Source organism: Pseudophryne corroboree, chromosome 3, assembly GCF_028390025.1.
Source record: "Pseudophryne corroboree isolate aPseCor3 chromosome 3, aPseCor3.hap2, whole genome shotgun sequence".
Classification (NCBI taxonomy): Eukaryota; Metazoa; Chordata; class Amphibia; order Anura; family Myobatrachidae; genus Pseudophryne; species Pseudophryne corroboree.
This window is the reverse complement of record NC_086446.1, coordinates 771,682,575-771,708,122: the sequence shown is the minus strand read 5'-3', so window position 1 is coordinate 771,708,122 and position 25,548 is coordinate 771,682,575.

The following is a 25,548-nucleotide window of genomic DNA, read 5'->3' as shown; positions in this document are numbered from 1 at the left end:
TAACCCTTTGGGTTTTTTTCTGTTGCTCTTAGCAACATCATTTTAGGTGCTCCACATGTTAAATCACTACACATCGCTTCATTGTCCGCTCTATTCCATCTGAGCATTCCTGATACTAGGGAGACACCCAATTCCTGAGCCTTTGGGCTTCTCCGTTCACTTTGTGTTTATTAGTTATTCCATCACCTCCTGTGTATGTTATGTTATACTGTCTGTGAGTTCGTTTGTTTCGCTTCCCTCTCTGTTCATACACCGGTATACTCCTGTTAGCACTGGTGTGCGTAACATATTCAGCAGCCCTACTCCTGTTGAAATTTTGTGGGAATATGGAGCATACCCCTCAAAATACTTTGCAACAGGTGGTCGATCTGGTGCAGGTCCTGACTCGACAATTTAATGAGATGTCCATTAAAATGAACACCCCGCAGGCCGCTAGCGGAGCTCCCGCAGCAGCAGCGGCAAGTTCAGGGGTTAAGGAGCCGAAAGTAAATCTCCCGGATCGTTTTTCTGGAGATCGCTCGCAGTTCTTTTGTTTCAAGGAGAGCTGTAAGCTATATTTCAGGCTTAGGCCCCAGTCTTCTGGGTCGGAGATTCAGCGGGTGGGCATGGTGATTTCCTTGCTACAAGGAGACCCACAGGTCTCGGCATATGGGTTACAGCCTGACTGTCCGTCGCTTAAAAGTGTTGATGCTTTTTTTACGGCACTGGGCATTTTGTATGATGACCCTGACAATATGGCTTCAGCCGAGGCTCAGATTACGGTTCTTAAGCAAGGGCGACGGCCAGCTGAGGTTTATAGTACGGAGTTTCGGAGGTTGGCTCATGATACCCAGTGGAATGACCCAGCCCTGAGAAACCAGTACTGAAGGGGCCTTTCTGACCAGATAAAGGACCAACTGGTACAATATCCCTCGCCTGATAGCTTAGATCAGCTCATGCAGTTATCCATCCGGGTGGATAGACGGCTGAGAGAGCGTAGGCTTGAAAGGGAGACCGCAGTTTCCTTTTTTCCCAAGGGAACCTCAGACTCTGAGGAATATTCCGAGGAGCCTATGCAGATTGGGGCTACCCACCTCTCCTCGCGTGAGAAGACGCGGAGGAGACAGCAGGGTTTGTGTTTGTACTGTGGGAATAAAGGTCATGTTGTAGTATCATGCCCAGAAAAACCGGAAAACTTCAGGGCCTGAGGGTGATGGGAAATATCCTGTCAGGCCAGAAGTCAGAACTTCCTAAAAAGACTTTTCTCATTCCGGTGACTTTGGAGATCCTCGGTCAAACTGTCAAGACTGAGGCCTTTGTTGACAGTGAGGCCGATGGGGTTTTCATGGACCGTCAATTCGCCCTGGAACACTCTGTTCCCTCAGTACCTTTGGCATCAGAGATTGAGATCTGTGGGTTAAACGGGGAACCATTGTCCCAGGGTAAAATTACCTCCTGCACCAGCCAAATTCCTTTGTTTATTGGAGCCACACACTCTGAAAAATTGTCTTTTTATGGGACTGTCTGTTCTTTTGCCCCATTGGTTTTGGGGTTACCCTGGTTAAGGGCCCATAACCCTCAATTTGACTGGGTCTCTGGGGAGATTCTTAGTTGGGGTAGTGATTGTTTCAGGAGTTGCTTGAGCCTTCAAGTCAGGCTCTCGCAGCTAAGTTTGCCAGGATTGCCAGGATGTTATGCAGATTTTGCGGATGTGTTCTCCAAAAAAATTGCGGAGGTACTACCTCCCCATCGCCCCTATGACTGTGCCATTGATTTGTTGCCAGATGCTAAGCTTCCCAAGAGCAGGTTGTACTCCCTGTCACGTCCTGAGACTCAGGCTATGGCAGAGTACATTCAGGAGAACTTGGCTAAGGGATTTATCAGACCCTCACAGTCCCCAGTTGGGTCGGGGTTCTTTTTCGTGGGTAAAAAGGACGGTTCGTTGCGACCCTGCATCGACTTCAGGGAATTGAACCGTATCACGATTAAAAACTCGTACCCACTGCCTCTCATTTCGGTTTTGTTTGACCAGCTTCGTACTGCCACCATTTTTTCTAAGATTGACCTACGCGGTGCTTACAATCTAATCCGAATAAGAGAGGGGGATGAATGGAAGACTGCCTTTAATACCCACTCAGGGCATTATGAATATTTGGTGATGCCTTTTGGGCTCTCTAATGCCCCGGCAGTCTTCCAGGAATTCATGAACGATGTGCTCAGGGAATATTTGGATAGATTCTTAGTTGTTTATCTAGATGACATCCTAATCTTCTCTCATTCCCTGGAGGAACATCGGAAGCATGTACGCTTAGTCCTCCAGAAACTCAGAGACCACCAGCTTGGGGCAAAGCTGGAGAAGTGCGAGTTTGAAGTCCAGCAAATCGCATTTCTAGGGTATATAATCTCCTCAGAAGGTTTCCAAATGGAGGGTTCTAAGGTACAGGCAGTCCTGGATTGGGTGCAGCCCACTAGTTTGAAGGCGCTTCAGCGTTTTCTGGGCTTTGCGAATTTTTATAGACGGTTTATCGCTGGATTTTCGTCTATAGTGGCCCCCTTGGTGGCACTCACTAAGAAAGGGGCGGATGTTGCTCACTGGTCTTGTGAGGCCAAAGCGGCCTTTGCCCGTCTCAAAAGGGCATTTGTCTCGGCCAAGGTGCTGCGACACCCAGATCCAGAGCGTCCTTTTGTGGTAGAAGTGGATGCCTCTGAGATAGGTATTGGGGCAGTGCTCTCTCAGATGGGGGTGTCTGATAATCGCCTTCATCCCTGTGCTTACTTTTCCCGTAAATTTTCGTCTGCCGAGATGAATTATGATGTGGGTAACCGGGAATTGTTGGCTATAAAGGATGCACTCGGGGAGTGGAGACACTGGCTTGAGGGGGCTAAGTTTGTGGTCTCAATTCTCACCAACCATAAGAATCTGGCATATTTAGAGTCAGCGAAGCGGCTCAATGCCAGGCAGGCACGATGGGCTTTGTTTTTTGCTCGCTTTAATTTTTTGATAACATATCGCACTGGGTCAAAAAACATCAAGGCTGATGCGCTCTCGCAGAGTTTTGCTCCAGTTCAAGAGACCACCGAGGAGCCATTGCCCATTGTGTCCCCATCATGTATTAAAGTGGGCATTACCCAGGACCTCTTGTCATTAGTCCTTAGAGCACAGGAGCAGGCTCCTCCAGACCTTCCGGTAGGTCTCCAGTTTGTGCCTCCTAGGTTAAGACAGCGAGTGTTCCTGGAATTCCATGCCAAGAGGTCGGCAGGGCATCCGGGTATTGCCAGAACTCGGGAGTGCCTGTCTAGGGCGGTGTGGTGGCCCTCGGTGGCTAGGGATGTGGATCAGTGGGTTCGGGCATGTGACGTTTGTGCCCGAAATAAAACTCCTAGAGGGGTTCCTGTCGGCCCATTACATCCACTCTCTATTCCGTCTAAGCCATGGACCCACATTTCCATGGATTTTGTGGTGGACTTGCCCAAATCCTCGGGGATGACAGCAATTTGGGTTGTCATTGACAGGTTTTCGAAGATGGCGCATTTCGTTCCACTGGTTGGGTTGCCATCGGCCAGACGCCTGTCTGAGTTATTTATGCAGCATGTTGTGCGCCTCCACGGGTTGCCACTTGATGTGGTCTCTGACCGTGGATCCCAGTTTGTGGCCAAATTCTGGAGGGCAATTTGTTCTGATCTCCAGATTTTTGTGAGCTTGTCGTCAGGCTACCATCCACAGTCTAATGGGCAGACTGAGAGGGTGAACCAGTCCTTGGAGCAGTTCCTCAGGTGTTATGTCTCCAAGTGTCATACTGACTGGGTTGCTCATCTGTCCATGGCGGAGTTTGCCTATAACAACGCGGCTCACTCTGCTACAGGGATCTCTCCCTTCCGTTGTGTGTATGGGCATCATCCTAAGGCCAATTCTTTTGACCCCCTGGATTCCACGTCTGGTGGTTCCTCTGTGTTTTGGGGTATTTGGAGGAAAGTGAAGAAAGCCCTTGTGTCTGTGTCATTAGTGACCAAAAGGGTTTTTGATAAGCGGAGAAGACCCTGCAGCTTCAAATTAGGAGACTTCGTCTGGTTGTCCACAAAGAATTTGAAGTTGAGACAGCCATCTCATAAGTTTGGCCCCCGGTTCATCGGCCCTTATAAGATCACCAGGGTTATCAATCCGGTGGCATTTCAGTTATATCTGCCCTGTTCATTGGGTATCGATAAAAAAATTTAATTGTTCCCTTTTAAAACTGGCGGTTAGTAATCCTTCTTCCAGTGGAAGACCTTCTCCTCTTCTGATACGGGGTCAAAGGGAGTTTGTGGTTGAAAGGGTTCTTGACTCCAAGATGGTTCGGGGTCGGCTGTCATTTTTGGTGCACTGGAAGGGGTATGGCCCGGAGGAGCGGTCGTGGGTGCGCAGTTGTGATCTTCATGCCCCCAGACTGATACGCTTTCTTCTCGCAGTTCCCCGATAAACCCGGTGGTAGGGGTTCTTTGACCCCTCGTCAGAGCGGGGGTACTGTTAGGATCTCCTGCTCTGTGCTGCCACGTCGCCATGGCAACCAGGAGGCAAGTGTTGGCGAAGTAACCTGAGCGCAGCTGATACTCCGGTCCGGGTTTTTACTGTGTAGTGGTTACAGGCTCTGTGCACAGCAGGGAATCCGGAGCTGGTTTTGTGCTCACAGTCTGTGAGGTCTGAGTGGGGCGTGGACAGCACCTGCTATATAAACCATCCTCTCAGGCTAGGCAAATGCTGCTGAATCTTTGTTTGTTAGTCAGTTCCAGAGAGTTAGCTAGTACTGTGTGACTTTGTATTTACTTGTTGCTTACTGCGAATAGGCCTTGTGATTCGGTACTTCATTCTGCCAATCCGGACCTAGCAGTAAGACTGGAGTCAGTTGTTTGATCTGCTGGGGTTCTTTTGCTATTCTGTGAACCCAGCAGGTTTGCGGCTGTACTCTCAGACCTGCTTGCTTAATCCTCCCTCACTGTGCAGGGCGTCCAGGTGTCAGTTTAGTGGCAGTAAGCTGAACCTGTGCCCTGCAAGTGGGGGTTAGGATTGTGGATACTCTCCTTGTGTCTATATTTCTATCTCTGACCAAGGAGTTTATTCCCACACCCGTTGGTAACCCTTTGGGGTTTTTTCTGTTGCTCTTAGCAACATCATTTCAGGTGCTCCACATGTTAAATCACTACACATCGCTTCATTGTCCGCTCTATTCTATCTGAGCATTCCTGACACTAGGGAGACACCCAATTCCTGAGCCTTTGGGCTTCTCCGTTCACTTTGTGTTTATTAGTTATTCCATCACCTCCTGTGTATGTTATGTTATACTGTCTGTGAGTTCGTTTGCTTCGCTTCCCTCTCTGTTCATACACCGGTATACTCCTGTTAGCACTGGTGTGCGTAACAGGAAGATGTGGAGAGAAGAGAAAGGATGGAGGGAAGGAACAGTATGGTGAGGAGGGAAGGGGCGGATAGGAGGGAAGATGTGGAGAGAAGCGATAGGATGGAGGAAAGGTACAGTATGGTGAGGAGGGAAGGGACTGATAGGAGGGAAGATGTGGAGAGAAGAGAAAGGATCGAAGGAAGGTACAGTATGGTGAGGAGGGAAGGGGCGGATAGGAGGGAAGATGTGAAGAGAAGAGAAAGGATGCAAGGAAGGTACAGTATGATTAGGAGGAAAGGAGCGGATAGGAGGGAAGATGTGGAGAGAAGAGAAAGGATGGAGGGAAGGTACAGTATGGCGAGGAGGGAAGGGGTGGATAGGAGGGAAGATGTGGAGAGAAGAGAAAAGATGGAGGGAAGGTACAGTATGGTGAGGAGGGAAGGGGCGGATAGAAGGGAAGATGTGGAGATAAGGAAAAGGATGGAGGGAAGGTACAGTATGGTGAGGATGGAAGGGGCAGATAGGAGGGAAGATGTGGAGAGAAGAGAAAAGATGGAGGGAAGGTACAGTATGGTGAGGAGGGAAGGGGCGGATAGGAGGGAAGATGTGGAGAGAAGAGAAAGGATGGAGGGAAGGTACAGTATGGTGAGGAGGGATGGGGCGCATAGGAGGGAAGATGTGGAGAGAAGAGAAAAGATGGAGGGAAGGTACAGTATGGTGAGGAGGGAATGGGCGCATAGGAGGGAAGATGTGGAGAGAAGAGAAAGGATGGAGGGAAGGTACAGTATGGTGAGGAGGGAAGGGGCAGATTGGAGGGAAGATGTGGAGAGAAGAGAAAGGATGGAGGGAAGGTACAGTATGGTGAGGAGGGATGGGGCGGATAGAAGGGAAGATGTGGAGAGAAGAGAAAGGATGGAGGGAAGGTACAGTATGGTGAGGAGGGAAGGGGCGGATAGGAGGGAAGATGTGGAGAGAAGGGAAAGGATGGAGGGAAGGTACAGTATGGCGAGGAGGGAAGGGGCAGATAGGAGGAAAGAGACTAGGGCAGGGGCATAGAGGAGAGAACAGCCTTGTCCACTCTGCAAAATAACTTTATCTTACAACGACTATAGCTGATGGTCTTCTAGTTCCCTCCTATTACACTTTTACTGAGCCCCGTTTTCCGTGTTACACTTAAAGAAGCACACGTCCAGTTATACTCTGATCAGCGTATTCAAAAGTTGTTATAGGCGTTCCACATGTGCTCGCTCATGATAAATATAAGCCACAAATGAGGCTAAACTGAGCCCTATAACCGCGCTTCACCTGTATATTTGCTGAAAATTGTAAATTGACTTCATTGATAGATGAGGAAATCGGTCGGACTCTGATGTGATACTTACACTTTTCCACCCGGGTGCACTTGTACGTTGTGGAGGAGGGTTACCATGCACGCTGGAGATCACTGAGACACACTGCTGCAGAACCAACACCTTTCACCGTGTTCATTGGGTGCGCTTCCTAGATTACCACAATTTGGAAATCTCGCTCTGCACAAATCTACAGTGTGGATTGGTTGATTCCCGGATTAGTTTGTGACCTCTAGGACTCCTGCGATAGCTCCTTTCAGTGTATGGGACAAGATAGTACAATCTGCGTCATAATACACCAAATGCAGCACCAGCATTAACAAACCCGTCTCTAACTCTGATTCTACCCCTTCTCCATTATTCACAGAAGCAAGGAACGAAAAGAAAGCAAGTGTGATATATACTAACATTACTATGCCCTATGGGTGCAGTGCTGTGCCCACACAATGCTGTGCCCCCAGAGCTGGCACTTCTGGTGTTTGCTTCCTCTGAGTTTCCCCAGTGCATTCTCAGTCTGAGCACAGGAATAGGGAGAATGTTTATCTCCTGGTGTTAATGTTAGCAGTGAGTGTGTGACACGGAGGCGGGTGCTGGCACATTACATTAATACATATTGGGATGAGGAATTTCTCAAAACAGGCTCTGCAAGTACCTGAGCTGCAGTGTATACCGTACCTTGTAGTATCCTGCTGTGTATACTGTACTGTACCTTGTAGTCGCCTGCTGTGTATACTGTACAGTACCTTGTAGTAGCCTGCTGTGTATACTGTACCATACCTTCTAGTAGCCTGCTGTGTATACTGTACTGTACTGTGTAGTAGCCTGCTGTGTATACTGTACTGTACCTTGTAGTCGCCTGCTGTGTACACTGTACAGTACCTTGTAGTAGCCTGCTGTGTATACTGTACTGTACCGTGTAGTAGCCTGCTGTGTACACTGTACAGTACCGTGTAGTAGCCTGCTGTGTACACTGTACAGTACCTTGTAGTCGCCTGCTGTGTATACTGTACTGTACTGTGTAGTAGCCTGCTGTGTAGACTGTACTGTACCTTGTAGTCGCCTGCTGTGTATACTGTACAGTACCTTGTAGTAGCCTGCTGTGTATACTGTACTGTGCCTTGTAGTAGCCTGCTGTGTACACTGTACTGTACCTTGTAGAAGCCTGCTGTGTATACTGTACTGTACTGTGTAGTAGCCTGCTGTGTATACTGTACTGTACCTTGTAGTCGCCTGCTGTGTACACTGTACAGTACCTTGTAGTAGCCTGCTGTGTATACTGTACTGTACCGTGTAGTAGCCTGCTGTGTACACTGTACAGTACCGTGTAGTAGCCTGCTGTGTACACTGTACAGTACCTTGTAGTCGCCTGCTGTGTATACTGTACTGTACTGTGTAGTAGCCTGCTGTGTATACTGTACTGTACCTTGTAGTCGCCTGCTGTGTATACTGTACAGTACCTTGTAGTAGCCTGCTGTGTATACTGTACTGTGTAGTAGCCTGCTGTGTATACTGTACAGTACCTTGTAGTAGCCTGCTGTGTATACTGTACTGTGTAGTAGCCTGCTGTGTATACTGTACAGTACCGTGTAGTAGCCTGCTGTGTATACTGTACTGTGCCGTGTAGTAGTCTGCTGTGTATACTGTACAGTGCCTTGTAGTAGCCTGTTGTGTATACTGTACTGTACCGTGTAGTAGCCTGCTGTGTATACTGTACTGTACCGTGTAGTAGTCTGCTGTGTATACTGTACAGTGCCCTGTAGTAGCCTGCTGTGTATACTGTACTGTGCCGTGTAGTAGTCTGCTGTGTATACTGTACAGTGCCTTGTAGTAGCCTGTTGTGTATACTGTACTGTACCTTCTAGTAGCCTGCTGTGTACACTGTACCATACCATGTAGTAGTCTGCTGTGTACACTGTACAGTACCTTGTAGTAGCCTGCTGTGTATACTGTACTGTACCTTGTAGTAGCCTGCTGTGTATACTGTACTGTACCTTGTAGTAGCCTGCTGTGTACACTGTACCATACCTTGTAGTAGTCTGATGTGTACACTGTACAGTACCTTGTAGTAGCCTGCTGTGTACACTGTACAGTACCTTGTAGTAGCCTGCTGTGTATACTGTACTGTACCTTGTAGTAGCCTGCTGTGTACACTGTACCATACCTTGTAGTAGTCTGCTGTGTACACTGTACAGTACCTTGTAGTAGCCTGCTGTGTATACTGTACTGTACCCTGTAGTAGCCTGCTGTGTATACTGTACAGTGCCTTGTAGTAGCCTGCTGTGTATACTGTACTGTACCTTGTAGTAGCCTGCTGTGTATACTGTACTGTACCCTGTAGTAGCCTGCTGTGTATACTGTACAGTACCTTGTAGTAGCCTGCTGTGTATACTGTACAGTACCTTGTAGTAGCCTGCTGTGTATACTGTAGAGTACCTTGTAGTAGCCTGCTGTGTATACTGTACAGTACCTTGTAGTAGCCTGCTGTGTATACTGTACTGTACCTTCTAGTAGCCTGCTGTGTACACTGTACCATACCATGTAGTAGCCTGCTGTGTACACTGTACAGTACCTTGTAGTAGCCTGCTGTGTATACTGTACTGTATCTTGTAGTAGCCTGCTGTGTACACTGTACCATACCTTGTAGTAGTCTGCTGTGTATACTGTAGAGTACCTTGTAGTAGCCTGCTGTGTATACTGTACTGTACCATGTAGTAGCCTGCTGTGTATACTGTACTGTACTGTGTAGTAGCCTGCTGTGTATACTGTACTGTACCTTGTAGTAGCCTGCTGTGTACACTGTACAGTATTTTGTAGTAGTCTCCTGTGTATACTGTACTGTACCTTGTAGTAGCCTGCTGTGTATACTGTACCGTACCTTGTAGTAGCCTGCTGTGTATACTGTACTGTACCTTGTAGTAGCCTGCTGTGTATACTGTACTGTACCTTGTAGTAGCCTGCTGTGTATACTGTACTGTACCTTGTAGTAGCCTGCTGTGTATACTGTACAGTACCTTGTAGTAGCCTGCTGTGTACACTGTACAGTATTTTGTAGTAGTCTCCTGTGTATACTGTACAGTACCTTGTAGTATCCTGCTGTGTACACTGTACCATACCTTGTAGTAGCCTGCTGTGTACACTGTACTGTTCCTTGTAGTAGCCTGCTGTGTATACTGTACCATACCTTGTAGTAGCCTGCTGTGTACACTGTACTGTTCCTTGTAGTAGCCTGCTGTGTACACTGTACCATACCGTGTAGTAGCCTGCTGTCTATACTGTACAGTACCGTGTAGTAGCCTGCTGTATACACTGTACAGTACTTTGTAGTAGTCTGCTGTCTATACTGATCAGTACCATGTAGTAGCCTGCTGTATACACTGTACTGTACCTTGTAGTAGTCTGCTGTGTATACTGTACAGTACCTTGTAGTAGCCTGCTGTGTATACTGTACTGTACCGTGTAGTAGCCTGCTGTGTACACTGTACACTACCTTGTAGTAGTCTGCTGTGTATACTGTACAGTGCCTTGTAGTAGCCTGCTGTGTATACTGTACTGTACCTTCTAGTAGCCTGCTGTGTACACTGTACCATACCATGTAGTAGTCTGCTGTGTATACTGTAGAGTACCTTGTAGTAGCCTGCTGTGTATACTGTACTGTACCCTGTAGTAGCCTGCTGTGTACACTGTACCATACCTTGTAGTAGTCTGCTGTGTACACTGTACAGTACCTTGTAGTAGCCTGCTGTGTATACTGTACTGTACCCTGTAGTAGCCTGCTGTGTATACTGTACAGTGCCTTGTAGTAGCCTGCTGTGTATACTGTACTGTACCTTGTAGTAGCCTGCTGTGTATACTGTACTGTACCCTGTAGTAGCCTGCTGTATATACTGTACAGTACCTTGTAGTAGCCTGCTGTGTACACTGTACAGTACCTTGTAGTAGCCTGCTGTTTATACTGTACTGTACCTTGTAGTAGCCTGCTGTGTACACTGTACCATACCTTGTAGTAGTCTGCTGTGTATACTGTAGAGTACCTTGTAGTAGCCTGCTGTGTATACTGTACTGTACCATGTAGTAGCCTGCTGTGTATACTGTACCGTACCTTGTAGTAGCCTGCTGTGTATACTGTACTGTACTGTGTAGTAGCCTGCTGTGTATACTGTACTGTACCTTGTAGTAGCCTGCTGTGTATACTGTACCGTACCTTGTAGTAGCCTGCTGTGTACACTGTACAGTATTTTGTAGTAGTCTCCTGTGTATACTGTACTGTACCTTGTAGTAGCCTGCTGTGTATACTGTACCGTACCTTGTAGTAGCCTGCTGTGTATACTGTACTGTACCTTGTAGTAGCCTGCTGTGTATACGGTACTGTACCTTGTAGTAGCCTGCTGTGTATACTGTACAGTACCTTGTAGTAGCCTGCTGTGTATACTGTACTGTACCTTGTAGTAGCCTGCTGTGTATACTGTACCGTACCGTGTAGTAGCCTGCTGTGTATACTGTACTGTACCTTGTAGTAGCCTGCTGTGTACACTGTACAGTATTTTGTAGTAGTCTCCTGTTTATACTGTACCATACCTTGTAGTAGCCTGCTGTGTACACTGTACTGTTCCTTGTAGTAGCCTGCTGTGTACACTGTACCATACCGTGTAGTAGCCTGCTGTCTATACTGTACAGTACCGTGTAGTAGCCTGCTGTATACACTGTACAGTACTTTGTAGTAGTCTGCTGTCTATACTGATCAGTACTATGTAGTAGCCTGCTGTATACACTGTACCTTGTAGTAGTCTGCTGTGTATACTGTACAGTACCTTGTAGTAGCCTGCTGTGTATACTGTACTGTACCGTGTAGTAGCCTGCTGTGTACACTGTACACTACCTTGTAGTAGTCTGCTGTGTATACTGTACAGTACCTTGTAGTAGCCTGCTGTGTATACTGTACAGCAGGGCCGGACTGGCCATCTGGCACTTCTGGCAAATGCCAGAAGGTCCGAAGGCCACGTGGGCCGGTCCAGCGGTCACTGAGATGCGCTGCCGCTCAGTCCGGCGGCAGCTCGTCTCAGCTGTCAGGATTGGAGAGCAGTGAGGACTGGGGTGAGAGCGCCGGGCGCCCGCCAGCACGGCTGTATCTGGCGCGGCGCGTATAGCGGACTTCAAAGCAGCCGCCGGTTCGTGAGCCAATCAGAGCTCGCGGACCGGCAGCCAATCAGAAGCCGCCGGTCCGCGAGCTCTGATTGGCTCACGAACCGGCGGCTGGTTTGAACGCTATACGCTGCCGCGCCAGAAACAGCGGGCAGCTGGCGGGCGCCCGGCGCTCTCACCCCCGTCCCTCACAGCCCGGAGGAGGAGGAGCAGCAGCAGCAGCAGTGCAGCAGCGGTAAGTAGCTGCAGCACTGGATGCTGTGGGGGCAATTGTATACCTGGCACTGTGGGGGCAATTGGCTGGCACTGTGGGGCATTTGTATACCTGGCACTGTGGGGGCAATTGTTTACCTGGCACTGTGGGGGCATCTGTATACATGGCACTGTGGGGGCATCTGTATATCTGGCACTGTGTGGGCATTTGTATACCTTGCACTGTGGGGGCATTTGTATACCTGGCACTGTGGGGGCATTTGTATACCTTGCACTGTGGGGGCATTTGTATACCTGGCACTGTGGGGGCATTTGTATACCTGGCACTGTGGGGGCAATTGTTTACCTGGCACTGTGGGGGCAATTGTTTACCTGGCACTGTGGGGGCATTTGTATACCTGGCACTGTGGGGGCAATTGGCTGGCACTGTGGGGCATTTGTATACCTGGCACTGTGGGGGCAATTGTTTACCTGGCACTGTGGGGGCATCTGTATACATGGCACTGTGGGGGCATCTGTATACCTGGCACTGTGGGGGCATCTGTATATCTGGCACTGTGAGGGCATTTATATACCTTGCACTGTGGGGGCATTTGTATACCTGGCACTGTGGGGGCATTTGTGGATCTGGCACTGTGGGGGCATTTGTATACCTGGCACTGTGGGGGCATTTGTGGATCTGGCACTGTGGGGGCATTTGTATACCTGGCACTGTGGGGGCATTTGTATACCTGGCACTGTGGGGGCATTTGTATACCTGGCACTGTGGGGGCATTTGTATACCTGACACTGTGGGGGCATTTGTATACTTGGCACTGTGGGGGCAATTGTTTACCTGGCACTGTGGGGGCAATTGTTTACCTGGCACTGTGGGGGCATTTGTATACCTGGCACTGCACTATCGGGGGCATATAATGTAAATTTCGGCTCATACCGGGTGCTGTAATGTGAATTTTGGCTCATACTGTGTGGTATAATGTGAAAGGGGCAGCAGTACTAGATAGTATAAGGGGTCCTACTATTGTGGTGCTTAATGCGTATAAGGGGTGTATAGTGTAGAGATGAGCGGGTTCGGTTTCTCTGAATCCGAACCCGCACGAACTTCATGTTTTTTTCACGGGTCCGAGCAGACTCGGATCCTCCCGCCTTGCTCGGTTAACCCGAGCGCGCCCGAACGTCATCATGACGCTGTCGGATTCTCGCGAGACTCGGATTCTATATAAGGAGCCGCGCGTCGCCGCCATTTTCACACGTGCATTGAGATTGATAGGGAGAGGACGTGGCTGGCGTCCTCTCCATTTAGATTAGGGTTGAGAGAGAGAGAGAGAGATTGACCTGAGGCTGTGATACTGTAGAAGAGAGTGCAGAGTTTAGTGACTGACGACCACAGTGACCACCAGACAGTGCAGTTGTTTGTTTTATTTAATATATCCGTTCTCTGCCTGAAAAAAACGATACACACAGTGACTCAGTCACATACCATATCTGTGTGCACTGCTCAGCCCAGTGTGCTGCATCAATGTATATATATATCTGACTGTGCTCAGCTCACACAGCTTATAATTGTGGGGGAGACTGGGGAGCACTGCAGTGCCAGTTATAGGTTATAGCAGGAGCCAGGAGTACATAATATTATATTAAAATTAAACAGTGCACACTTTTGCTGCAGGAGTGCCACTGCCAGTGTGACTAGTGACCAGTGACCTGACCACCAGTATATATAATATTAGTAGTATACTATCTCTTTATCAACCAGTCTATATTAGCAGCAGACACAGTACAGTGCGGTAGTTCACGGCTGTGGCTACCTCTGTGTCGGCACTCGGCAGCCCGTCCATAATTGTATATACCACCTAACCGTGGTTTTTTTTTCTTTCTTTATAGTCATACTAGTTACGAGTATACTATCTCTTTATCAACCAGTCTATATTAGCAGCAGACACAGTACAGTGCGGTAGTTCACGGCTGTGGCTACCTCTGTGTCGGCACTCGGCAGCCTGTCCATAATTGTATATACCACCTAACCGTGTTTTTTTTTTCTTTCTTTATACATACATACTAGTTACGAGTATACTATCTCTTTATCAACCAGTCTATATTAGCAGCAGACACAGTACAGTGCGGTAGTTCACGGCTGTGGCTACCTCTGTGTCGGCACTCGGCAGCCCGTCCATAAATGTATATACCACCTAACCGTGGTTTTTTTTTCTTTCTTTATACATACATACTAGTTACGAGTATACTATCTCTTTATCAACCAGTCTATATATTAGCAGCAGACACAGTACAGTGCGGTAGTTCACGGCTGTGGCTACCTCTGTGTCGGCACTCGGCAGCCCGTCCATAATTGTATACTAGTATCCAATCCATCCATCTCCATTGTTTACCTGAGGTGCCTTTTAGTTGTGCCTATTAAAATATGGAGAACAAAAATGTTGAGGTTCCAAAATTAGGGAAAGATCAAGATCCACTTCCACCTCGTGCTGAAGCTGCTGCCACTAGTCATGGCCGAGACGATGAAATGCCAGCAACGTCGTCTGCCAAGGCCGATGCCCAATGTCATAGTACAGAGCATGTCAAATCCAAAACACCAAATATCAGTAAAAAAAGGACTCCAAAACCTAAAATAAAATTGTCGGAGGAGAAGCGTAAACTTGCCAATATGCCATTTACCACACGGAGTGGCAAGGAACGGCTGAGGCCCTGGCCTATGTTCATGGCTAGTGGTTCAGCTTCACATGAGGATGGAAGCACTCAGCCTCTCGCTAGAAAAATGAAAAGACTAAAGCTGGCAAAAGCAGTAGCACCGCAAAGAACTGTGCGTTCTTCGAAATCCCAAATCCACAAGGAGAGTCCGACTCCAATTGTGTCGGTTGCGATGCCTGACCTTCCCAACACTGGACGTGAAGAGCATGCGCCTTCCACCATTTGCACGCCCCCTGCAAGTGATGGAAGGAGCACCCGCAGTCCAGTTCCTGATAGTCAGATTGAATATGTCAGTGTTGAAGTACACCAGGATGAGGAGGATATGGGTGTTGCTGGCGCTGGGGAGGAAATTGACCAGGAGGATTCTGATGGTGAGGTGGTTTGTTTAAGTCAGGCACCCGGGGAGACACCTGTTGTCCGTGGTAGGAATATGGCCGTTGACATGCCTGGTGAAAATACCAAAAAAATCAGCTCTTCGGTGTGGAAGTATTTCACCAGAAATGCGGACAACAGGTGTCAAGCCGTGTGTTCCCTTTGTCAAGCTGTAATAAGTAGGGGTAAGGACGTTAACCACCTCGGAACATCCTCCCTTATACGTCACCTGCAGCGCATTCATAATAAGTCAGTGACAAGTTCAAAAACTTTGGGTGACAGCGGAAGCAGTCCACTGACCAGTAAATCCCTTCCTCTTGTAACCAAGCTCACGCAAACCACCCCACCAACTCCCTCAGTGTCAATTTCCTCCTTCCCCAGGAATGCCAATAGTCCTGCAGGCAATGTCACTGGCAATTCTGACGAGTCCTCTCCTGCCTGGGATTCCTCCGATGCATCCTTGCGTGTAACGCCTACTGCTGCTGGCGCTGCTGTTGTTGCTGCTGGGAGTCGATGGTCATCCCAGAAGGGAAGTCGTAAGCACACTTTTACTACTTCCACCAAGCAATTGACTGTCCAACAGTCCTTTGCGAGGAAGATGAAATATCACAGCAGTCATCCTGTTGCAAAGCGGATAACTGAGGCCTTGACAACTATGTTGGTGTTAGACGTGCGTCCGGTATCCGCCGTTAGTTCACAGGGAACTAGACAATTTCTTGAGGTAGTGTGCCCCCGTTACCAAATACCATCTAGGTTCCACTTCTCTAGGCAGGCGATACCGAGAATGTACACGGACGTCAGAAAAAGACTCACCAGTGTCCTAAAAAATGCAGTTGTACCCAATGTCCACTTAACCACGGACATGTGGACAAGTGGAGCAGGGCAGGGTCAGGACTATATGACTGTGACAGCCCACTGGGTAGATGTATGGACTCCCGCCGCAAGAACAGCAGCGGCGGCACCAGTAGCAGCATCTCGCAAACGCCAACTCTTTCCTAGGCAGGCTACGCTTTGTATCACCGGTTTCCAGAATACGCACACAGCTGAAAACCTCTTACGGCAACTGAGGAAGATCATCGCGGAATGGCTTACCCCAATTGGACTCTCCTGTGGATTTGTGGCATCGGACAACGCCAGCAATATTGTGTGTGCATTAAATCTGGGCCAATTCCAGCACGTCCCATGTTTTGCACATACCTTGAATTTGGTGGTGCAGAATTTTTTAAAAAACGACAGGGGCGTGCAAGAGATGCTGTCGGTGGCCAGAAGAATTGCGGGACACTTTCGGCGTACAGGCACCACGTACAGAAAACTGGAGCACCACCAAAAACTACTGAACCTGCCCTGCCATCATCTGAAGCAAGAAGTGGTAACGAGGTGGAATTCAACCCTGTATATGCTTCAGAGGTTGGAGGAGCAGCAAAAGGCCATTCAAGCCTATACAATTGAGCACGATATAGGAGGTGGGATGCACCTGTCTCAAGCGCAGTGGAGAATGATTTCAACGTTGTGCAAGGTTCTGATGCCCTTTGAACTTGCCACACGTGAAGTCAGTTCAGACACTGCCAGCCTGAGTCAGGTCATTCCCCTCATCAGGCTTTTGCAGAAGAAGCTGGAGACATTGAAGGAGGAGCTAACACGGAGCGATTCCGCTAGGCATGTGGGACTTGTGGATGGAGCCCTTAATTCGCTTAGCAAGGATTCACGGGTGGTCAATCTGTTGAAATCAGAGCACTACATTTTGGCCACCGTGCTCGATCCTAGATTTAAAGCCTACCTTGGATCTCTCTTTCCGGCAGACACAAGTCTGCTGGGGTTCAAACACCTGCTGGTGAGTAAATTGTCAAGTCAAGCGGAACGCGACCTGTCAACAACATCTCCTCCTTCACATTCTCCCGCAACTGGGGGTGCGAGGAAAAGGCTCAGAATTCCGAGCCCACCCGCTGGCGGTGATGCAGGGCAGTCTGGAGCGACTGCTGATGCTGACATCTGGTCCGGACTGAAGGACCTGACAACGATTACGGACATGTCGTCTACTGTCACTGCATATGATTCTCTCCCCATTGAAAGAATGGTGGAGGATTATATGAGTGACCGCATCCAAGTAGGCACGTCACACAGTCCGTACTTATACTGGCAGGAAAAAGAGGCAATTTGGAGGCCCTTGCACAAACTGGCTTTATTCTACCTAAGTTGCCCTCCCACAAGTGTGTACTCCGAAAGAGTGTTTAGTGCCGCCGCTCACCTTGTCAGCAATCGGCGTACGAGGTTACATCCAGAAAATGTGGAGAAGATGATGTTCATTAAAATGAATTATAATCAATTCCTCCGTGGAGACATTGACCAGCAGCAATTGCCTCCATAAAGTACACAGGGAGCTGAGATGGTGGATTCCAGTGGGGACGAATTGATAATCTGTGAGGAGGGGGATGTACACGGTGATATATCGGAGGATGATGATGAGGTGGACATCTTGCCTCTGTAGAGCCAGTTTGTGCAAGGAGAGATTAATTGCTTCTTTTTTGGTGGGGGTCCAAACCAACCCGTCATATCAGTCACAGTCGTGTGGCAGACCCTGTCACTGAAATGATGGGTTGGTTAAAGTGTGCATGTCCTGTTTATACAACATAAGGGTGGGTGGGAGGGCCCAAGGACAATTCCATCTTGCACCTCTTTTTTCTTTTCTTTTTCTTTGCGTCATGTGCTGTTTGGGGAGGGTTTTTTGGAAGGGACATCCTGCGTGACACTGCAGTGCCACTCCTAGATGGGCCCGGTGTTTGTGTCGGCCACTAGGGTCGCTTATCTTACTCACACAGCTACCTCATTGCGCCTCTTTTTTTCTTTGCGTCATGTGCTGTTTGGGGAGGGTTTTTTGGAAGGGACATCCTGCGTGACACTGCAGTGACACTCCTAGATGGGCCCGGTGTTTGTGTCGGCCACTAGGGTCGCTTATCTTACTCACACAGCTACCTCATTGCGCCTCTTTTTTTCTTTGCGTCATGTGCTGTTTGGGGAGGGTTTTTTGGAAGGGACATCCTGCGTGACACTGCAGTGCCACTCCTAGATGGGCCCGGTGTTTGTGTCGGCCACTAGGGTCGCTAATCTTACTCACACAGCTACCTCATTGCGCCTCTTTTTTTCTTTGCGTCATGTGCTGTTTGGGGAGGGTTTTTTGGAAGGGCCATCCTGCGTGACACTGCAGTGCCACTCCTAGATGGGCCCGGTGTTTGTGTCGGCCACTAGGGTCGCTTATCTTACTCACACAGCGACCTCGGTGCAAATTTTAGGACTAAAAATAATATTGTGAGGTGTGAGGTATTCAGAATAGACTGAAAATGAGTGGAAATTATGGTTTTTGAGGTTAATAATACTTTGGGATCAAAATGACCGCCAAATTCTATGATTTAAGCTGTTTTTTAGGTTTTTTGGAAAAAAACACCCGAATCCAAAACACACCCGAATCCGACAAAAAAAATTCGGTGAGGTTTTGCCAAAACGCGGTCGAACCCAAAACACGGCCGCGGAACCGAACCCAAAACCAAAACACAAAACCCGAAAAATTTCCGGCGCTCATCTCTAGTATAGTGTGGTAAACTACACTGAAGACCACGCCCCCTTTTGAGTGACCACGCCCACTTGTGAGTGACCACGCCCCCTTTTACGAAGCGCGCGCCGAGATGTACACTACCTTGTAGTAGCCTGCTGTGTATACTGTACCATACCTTCTAGTAGCCTGCTGTGTACACTGTACCGTACCTTGTAGTAGCCTGCTGTGTACACTGTACCGTACCTTGTAGTAGCCTGCTGTGTATACTGTAGAGTACCTTGTAGTAGCATGTTGTGTATACTGTACTGTACTGTGTAGTAGCCTGCTGTATATACTGTACCGTACCTTGTAGTAGACTGCTGTGTATACTGTACAGTACCTTGTAGTAGCCTGCTGTGTACACTGTACTGTACCGTGTAGTAGCCTGCTGTGTATACTGTACAGTACCTTGTAGTAGCCTGATGTGTATACTGTACAGTACCTTGTAGTAGCCTGCTGTGTATACTGTACTGTACCGTGTAGTAGCCTGCTGTATATACTGTACTGTACCTTGTAGTAGCCTGCTGTGTACACTGTACCATACCGTGTAGTAGCCTGCTGTGTATACTGTACACTACCTTGTAGTAGCCTGCTGTGTATACTGTACCATACCTTCTAGTAGCCTGCTGTGTACACTGTACCGTACCTTGTAGTAGCCTGCTGTGTACACTGTACCGTACCTTGTAGTAGCCTGCTGTGTATACTGTAGAGTACCTTGTAGTAGCCTGTTGTGTATACTGTACTGTACCGTGTAGTAGCCTGCTGTATATACTGTACCGTACCTTGTAGTAGACTGCTGTGTATACTGTACAGTACCTTGTAGTAGCCTGCTGTGTACACTGTACTGTACCGTGTAGTAGCCTGCTGTGTATACTGTACAGTACCTTGTAGTAGCCTGCTGTGTATACTGTACAGTACCTTGTAGTAGCCTGCTGTGTATACTGTACTGTACCGTGTAGTAGCCTGCTGTATATACTGTACTGTACCTTGTAGTAGCCTGCTGTGTACACTGTACTGTACCGTGTAGTAGCCTGCTGTGTATACTGTACACTACCTTGTAGTAGCCTGCTGTGTATACTGTACAGTACCGTGTAGTAGCCTGCTGTGTATACTGCATACATCCCAACTTCACTGCTTGACAAAGAGGGACATTGGCGCGGCGTAGCCGTGCCCCACCTGGAAAAAGAGGTGTGACACCAGGAAATGGAGTGTGGATTCGTGAGCGTGCCGCAATCGCAAGCCACGCACCCGTTTTTGTCACTGAGGGGACATGCCCAGCACCCTATGAGCTGCTGGCATGCCCCCTCTCCCTCTGTCCCCCTGTGAATAGACGCTAATAAGCAGCGAGTGATAGAGCCTCCCAACTGCCCCCCCCCCCCCATCCCCCACCGCGGGACACTGCGGCCCGCAGGTGGGACAGTCCCCAAAAAACGGGACTGGCCCAGTGAAAATCGGAACAGTTGGTAGGTATGTGTACTGTGCCGTACCTTGTAGTAGCCTGCTGTGTATACTGTACTGTACCATGTAGTGGTGTGCTGTGTATGGGCAGATTTTTAAAGCGGCAATCATTTATATGACATAATCTGGTTGGTTTTGCCTTGTTAATGATTGCCGATTTAAAAAATTGTCCAGACTCGCACCAAATCCGGCACTTTTGACTTCTCGCAGGCGATTACACGCCCCTTGTGTGTTTTGTATTGCATGTAAGTCCGTCGTGATTTCTGGTGCCAGAATTGACTGGAAATTGATATTATTGATGTTAGTAATAGGGAGAAAAACAGTAGAGTTCCATGGTTTTAGCTGTTTTTATCAATTTTGATAGAAATCCAGATCCAAAACACTTGAGGGTGGTTTTGCCAAAACCGAGACACACTGATGATTCAGGGGTCTATTTACTAAGCCTTGGACAGAGATAAAGTACCAGCCAATCAGCTCCTAACTGCCGTGTCACAGGCTGGGTTTGAAAAATGACAGTTAGGAGCTGATTGGCTGGTACTTCATCTCCGTCCACTTTATCTGCATCTAAGGCTTAGTAAATAGACTCCCCAGTTTATTTCACCCTAAAGTTGTTATATTTAACACTCAGTGAAGACTCTCCTCTAACTTTCATAAGTAAAATAAAAGTAAGAGTAGGTTGAAATGAGCAATAACAGGAGAGTTAAATCAGCGAGAATGTGGGTTCTCACTGTCCGAGTTATGTTCTAGAACAGTAGTTATACTGTATTCTGCCCTATATATGATTTTCTGTGCCCTGCCCTGTTAGGTAACACATATCTGAGACACTAATTATATAGGTAACAAGGAAGGAGCAATCACTAATATCTTTCCCTGTGGGAGCATGACGTGTGTGTGAGACAGTGAGGACACTCAGATGTTGCAGCTGTGAGAACCGGGACTGGCAGAGGGCAGATTGGGATCTCTGATGCCCAGGACATGCAAAGCCCAGAGCAAACATCTTACCGTGTGTGCTATGTGTACATGTTGTAGCTCTGTCATAGTGTGTGCTGTGTGAACATGTAGCAGTGTAATAGTGTGTGCTGTGTGTACATGTATAATAGTATGTGCTGTACATATATGTAGCGGTGTAATAATGTGGTTGGAAATGTGTAGTTTGTCAGAGTTAATGTACGCACCGCTGGAAAATGTGATTGACCCAAGGACAAGTCCCGTTTAACCAAACCAGGCAGGGGGGTATATAAACTAAGATCCCGATTTTGACCGAGATGCCGTTTTTTCTTCAAAGTGTCATCTCAGGAATTTACTAAACTCAAATCACGGCAGTGATGAGGCCATTCGTATTTTTTTGGAAGTCCAAGAAAAAAATTACGAATGAATACACCATCGGTCAAAACGCGGCTGTTTAAGTATGAATCTCGGTCATTTACTAAGAAGTGCAAAGCAAAAAAAAATAAAACACTGCCGTGAAAAATTACAACTCGTAAAAAAGTGCTAAAAAAAAACAGACCTGCTTTTTTTTACCGTGATTGGATAGGCATGCACGGATCCATGAGATCCGTGCATGTATATCAGTGGGAAGGGGTGGGAAAGTGGTTATTTTCCACAAAAAAAATGTGTGGGGTCCCCCCTCCTAAGCATAACCAGCCTCGGGCTCTTTGAGACGATCCTGGTTGCAGAAATATGGGGGGAAAAATGACAGGGGTTCCCCCATATTTAAGCAACCAGCATCGGGCTCTGCGCCTGGTCCTGGTTCCAAAAATACGGGGGACAAAAAGAGTAGGGGTCCCCCGTATTTTTAAAACCAGCACCGGGCTCCACTAGCTGGACAGATAATGCCACAGCCGGGGGTCACTTTTATATAGTGCCCTGCGGCCGTGGCATCAAAAATCCAACTAGTCACCCCTGGCCGGGGTACCCTGGGGGAGTGGGGACCCCTTCAATCAAGGGGTCCCCCCCCCCAGCCACCCAAGGGCCAGGGGTGAAGCCCGAGGCTGTCCCCCCCATCCAATTGGCTGCGGATGGGGGGCTGATAGCCTTTTGTGAAAATGAAAAGATATTGTTTTTAGTAGCAGTACTACAAGGCCCAGCAAGCCTCCCCCGCATGCTGGTACTTGTAGAACCACAAGTACCAGCATGCGGCGGAAAAACGGGCCCGCTGGTACCTGTAGTACTACTACTAAAAAAATACCCAAAAAAAGACAAGACACACACACCTTGAAAGTAAAGATTTATTACATACATCCACACAAACATACATACATACTTACCTATGGCCCCACGCAGGTCGGTCCTCTTCTCCAGTAGAATCCAAGGGGTACCTGTTGAATAAATTATACTCACCAGATCCAGGGTCCCAGGCTCCTCGTAGAATCCATTTGTAATCCACGTACTTGATTAAAATAAAAAAACGGAGACCCGAGCCACGCACTGAAAGGGGACCCATGTTTGCACATGGGTCCCCTTTCCCCGACTGCCAGAAACCCACTCTGACTTCTGTCTAAGTGGGTTTCTTCAGCCAATCAGGGAGCGCCACGTTGTGGCACCCTCCTGATCGGCTGTGTGCTCCTGTACTGACTGACAGGCAGCACACGGCAGTGTTACAATGTAGCGCCTATGCGCTACATTGTAACCAATGGTGGGAACTTTCTGCCCTGCGGTTGACCGAAAGTGACCTCACCGCTGAGCAGAAAGTTCCCACCATTGGTTACAATGTAGCGCATAGGCGCTACATTGTAACACTGCCGTGTGCCGCCTGTCAGTCAGTACAGGAGCACACAGCCGATCAGGAGGGTGCCACAACGTGGCGCTCCCTGATTGGCTGAAGAAATCCACTTAGACAGAAGTCAGAGTGGGTTTCTGGCAGTCGGGGAAAGGGGACCCATGTGCAAACATGGGTCCCCTTTCAGTGCGTGGCTCGGGTCTCCGTTTTTTTATTTTAATCAAGTACGTGGATTACAAATGGATTCTACGAGGAGCCTGGGACCCTGGATCTGGTGAGTATAATTTATTCAACAGGTACCCCTTGGATTCTACTGGAGAAGAGGACCGACCTGCGTGGGGCCATAGGTAAGTATGTATGTATGTTTGTGTGGATGTATGTAATAAATCTTTACTTTCAAGGTGTGTGTGTCTTGTCTTTTTTTGGGTATTTTTTTAGTAGTAGTACTACAGGTACCAGCGGGCCCGTTTTTCCGCCGCATGCTGGTACTTGTGGTTCTCCAAGTACCAGCATGCGGGGGAGGCTTGCTGGGCCTTGTAGTACTGCTACTGAAAACAATATCTTTTCATTTTCACAAAAGGCTATCAGCCCCCCATCCGCAGCCAATTGGATGGGGGGGACAGCCTCGGGCTTCACCCCTGGCCCTTGGGTGGCTGGGGGGGGACCCCTTGATTGAAGGGGTCCCCACTCCCCCAGGGTACCCCGGCCAGGGGTGACTAGTTGGATTTTTGATGCCACGGCCGCAGGGCACTATATAAAAGTGACCCCCGGCTGTGGCATTATCTGTCCAGCTAGTGGAGCCCGGTGCTGGTTTTAAAAATACGGGGGACCCCTACTCTTTTTGTCCCCCGTATTTTTGGAACCAGGACCAGGCGCAGAGCCCGATGCTGGTTGCTTAAATATGGGGGAACCCCTGTCATTTTTCCCCCCATATTTCTGCAACCAGGGTCGGCTCAAAGAGCCCGAGGCTGGTTATGCTTAGGAGGGGGGACCCCACGCATTTTTTATCTCCGTTTTACAGTGTTTATTTAAAAATAAAAAATAAATGAACCCCAGCACGGATCACACAGATCCGGTCGAGATTCATTTTGAAAAAGTCGGCAGTGTTTTGCTAATCACTGCCGTAAAAAAGGTAAAAAAAACACGAATGACATCGACATCGGAACAAATGAAAATGCAGAATACGACAGCTTAGTAAATTAGTCGTAATAAATTCAAAAAGTTGCAATTTTTTACTTTCGATGTCATTCGTGATTGAACTTTGACCTTTTTCCGAAAATTACGAATGTTAGTAAATTTACCCCAGGATGTCTTATTGTGCGAGTGGTAGGGCAGCTGTATTCACTGTTACACTGGCAGCGGAGCATGAAGCGGAGCTTGTAGCGGAACAGGGTCCAGACGGATGCGGTAGTGGTGCAGGTGCTGGAGCAGAGGCCAATGCAGGCAATAGCACCAGCGGTCTCAGGAGCTAAGAGGGAGATGTCTGTATCCCACTATGGTACCACGCATGCACAGTAATAGTACTGGCAGCCATCTTGGTAAGGGAATGAAGCTTCGTCGCTGGAGAGCCATATTGGAGACTGCGCAGTAGTGCTTTCCACTTCTAACAATTGTGTGCTGTGTGTATGTGTACCGTTGTATCACGATCGCATCCGCACTCAGAACTTCTTCCATGTAGGGCGGTCATGATGTTCGTGCTTTTGCAAATTATCCTAACAATAAAACATATTAGTCTGCCACCACCAAAGGGTTCTGGGAGGTAGCTCCTCCCACAGCGGCATTTGGGTTCCGCTCACAATTTATACACTTGCATAACCAGAAGCATGTACCTCTCAAGGCTGTAGGTCTAAGAACAAAGAAAAGTCCTGCTCTTTTGACCGCCCACCCTTGTGGATTTGTAACCCTTTCAAAACCAGAATAAATTATCTGTACCTAGGTATTTGAAGATCTTTTGTGTGCTCATTCCCAGGGTTTTCCCGGGACAAACAAGCAGGGTCCCTTAATTACTCATCTTGTTTCATTCTGTTTGAAGACTGAGACCTGTGATTTATCAATATACTGTAATGGCAGTTTCATGAACTTGATCTGGAAAAGATTCCGTTCTATTACCTTTCTTCAAAAGAATTCAACACCTCTGTGGATGGCAGGAGACAGTTACACAGGCCCTCCTGTTGGGTAGAGTACTCATGCATTTCCTTTTACAATCCAAGGGCCTAATTCAGACCCGATTGCATGCCTCAGTTTTTTGCAGCCGTGCGATCGGGTCTGACCTGCGCATGCGCCGTGACCGCAATGCGCAGGCACGTCGATCCCCGGCGACGGCCGTCGCCAGGCAGCGACTGAAACTAAGAAGAAAGCGATCGAACCTGCAATCACAAGAAGATTGACAGGAAGAAGGAGGACCTAGGCAGATATACTCACCGTTTCCTGGGAGTGTCCGTCCCAACGCAGGTGCGCCCGGCCGTTTCCAGGGAGGGATCGTGACGTCAGCAACAGTCCGGATCGTCGCAGCGGGTGAGTAAGTCCTGAGCTGTGCGGAGACTGCACAAACTTTTGGTTTGTGCAGTCTCTGCAAAAGCGTTTGCAGCCCTGCACAGCCCTAACCCCCTCCCCTGTAGGCGGCGATTACCTGGTCGCAGCAGTGCAAAAAACGGC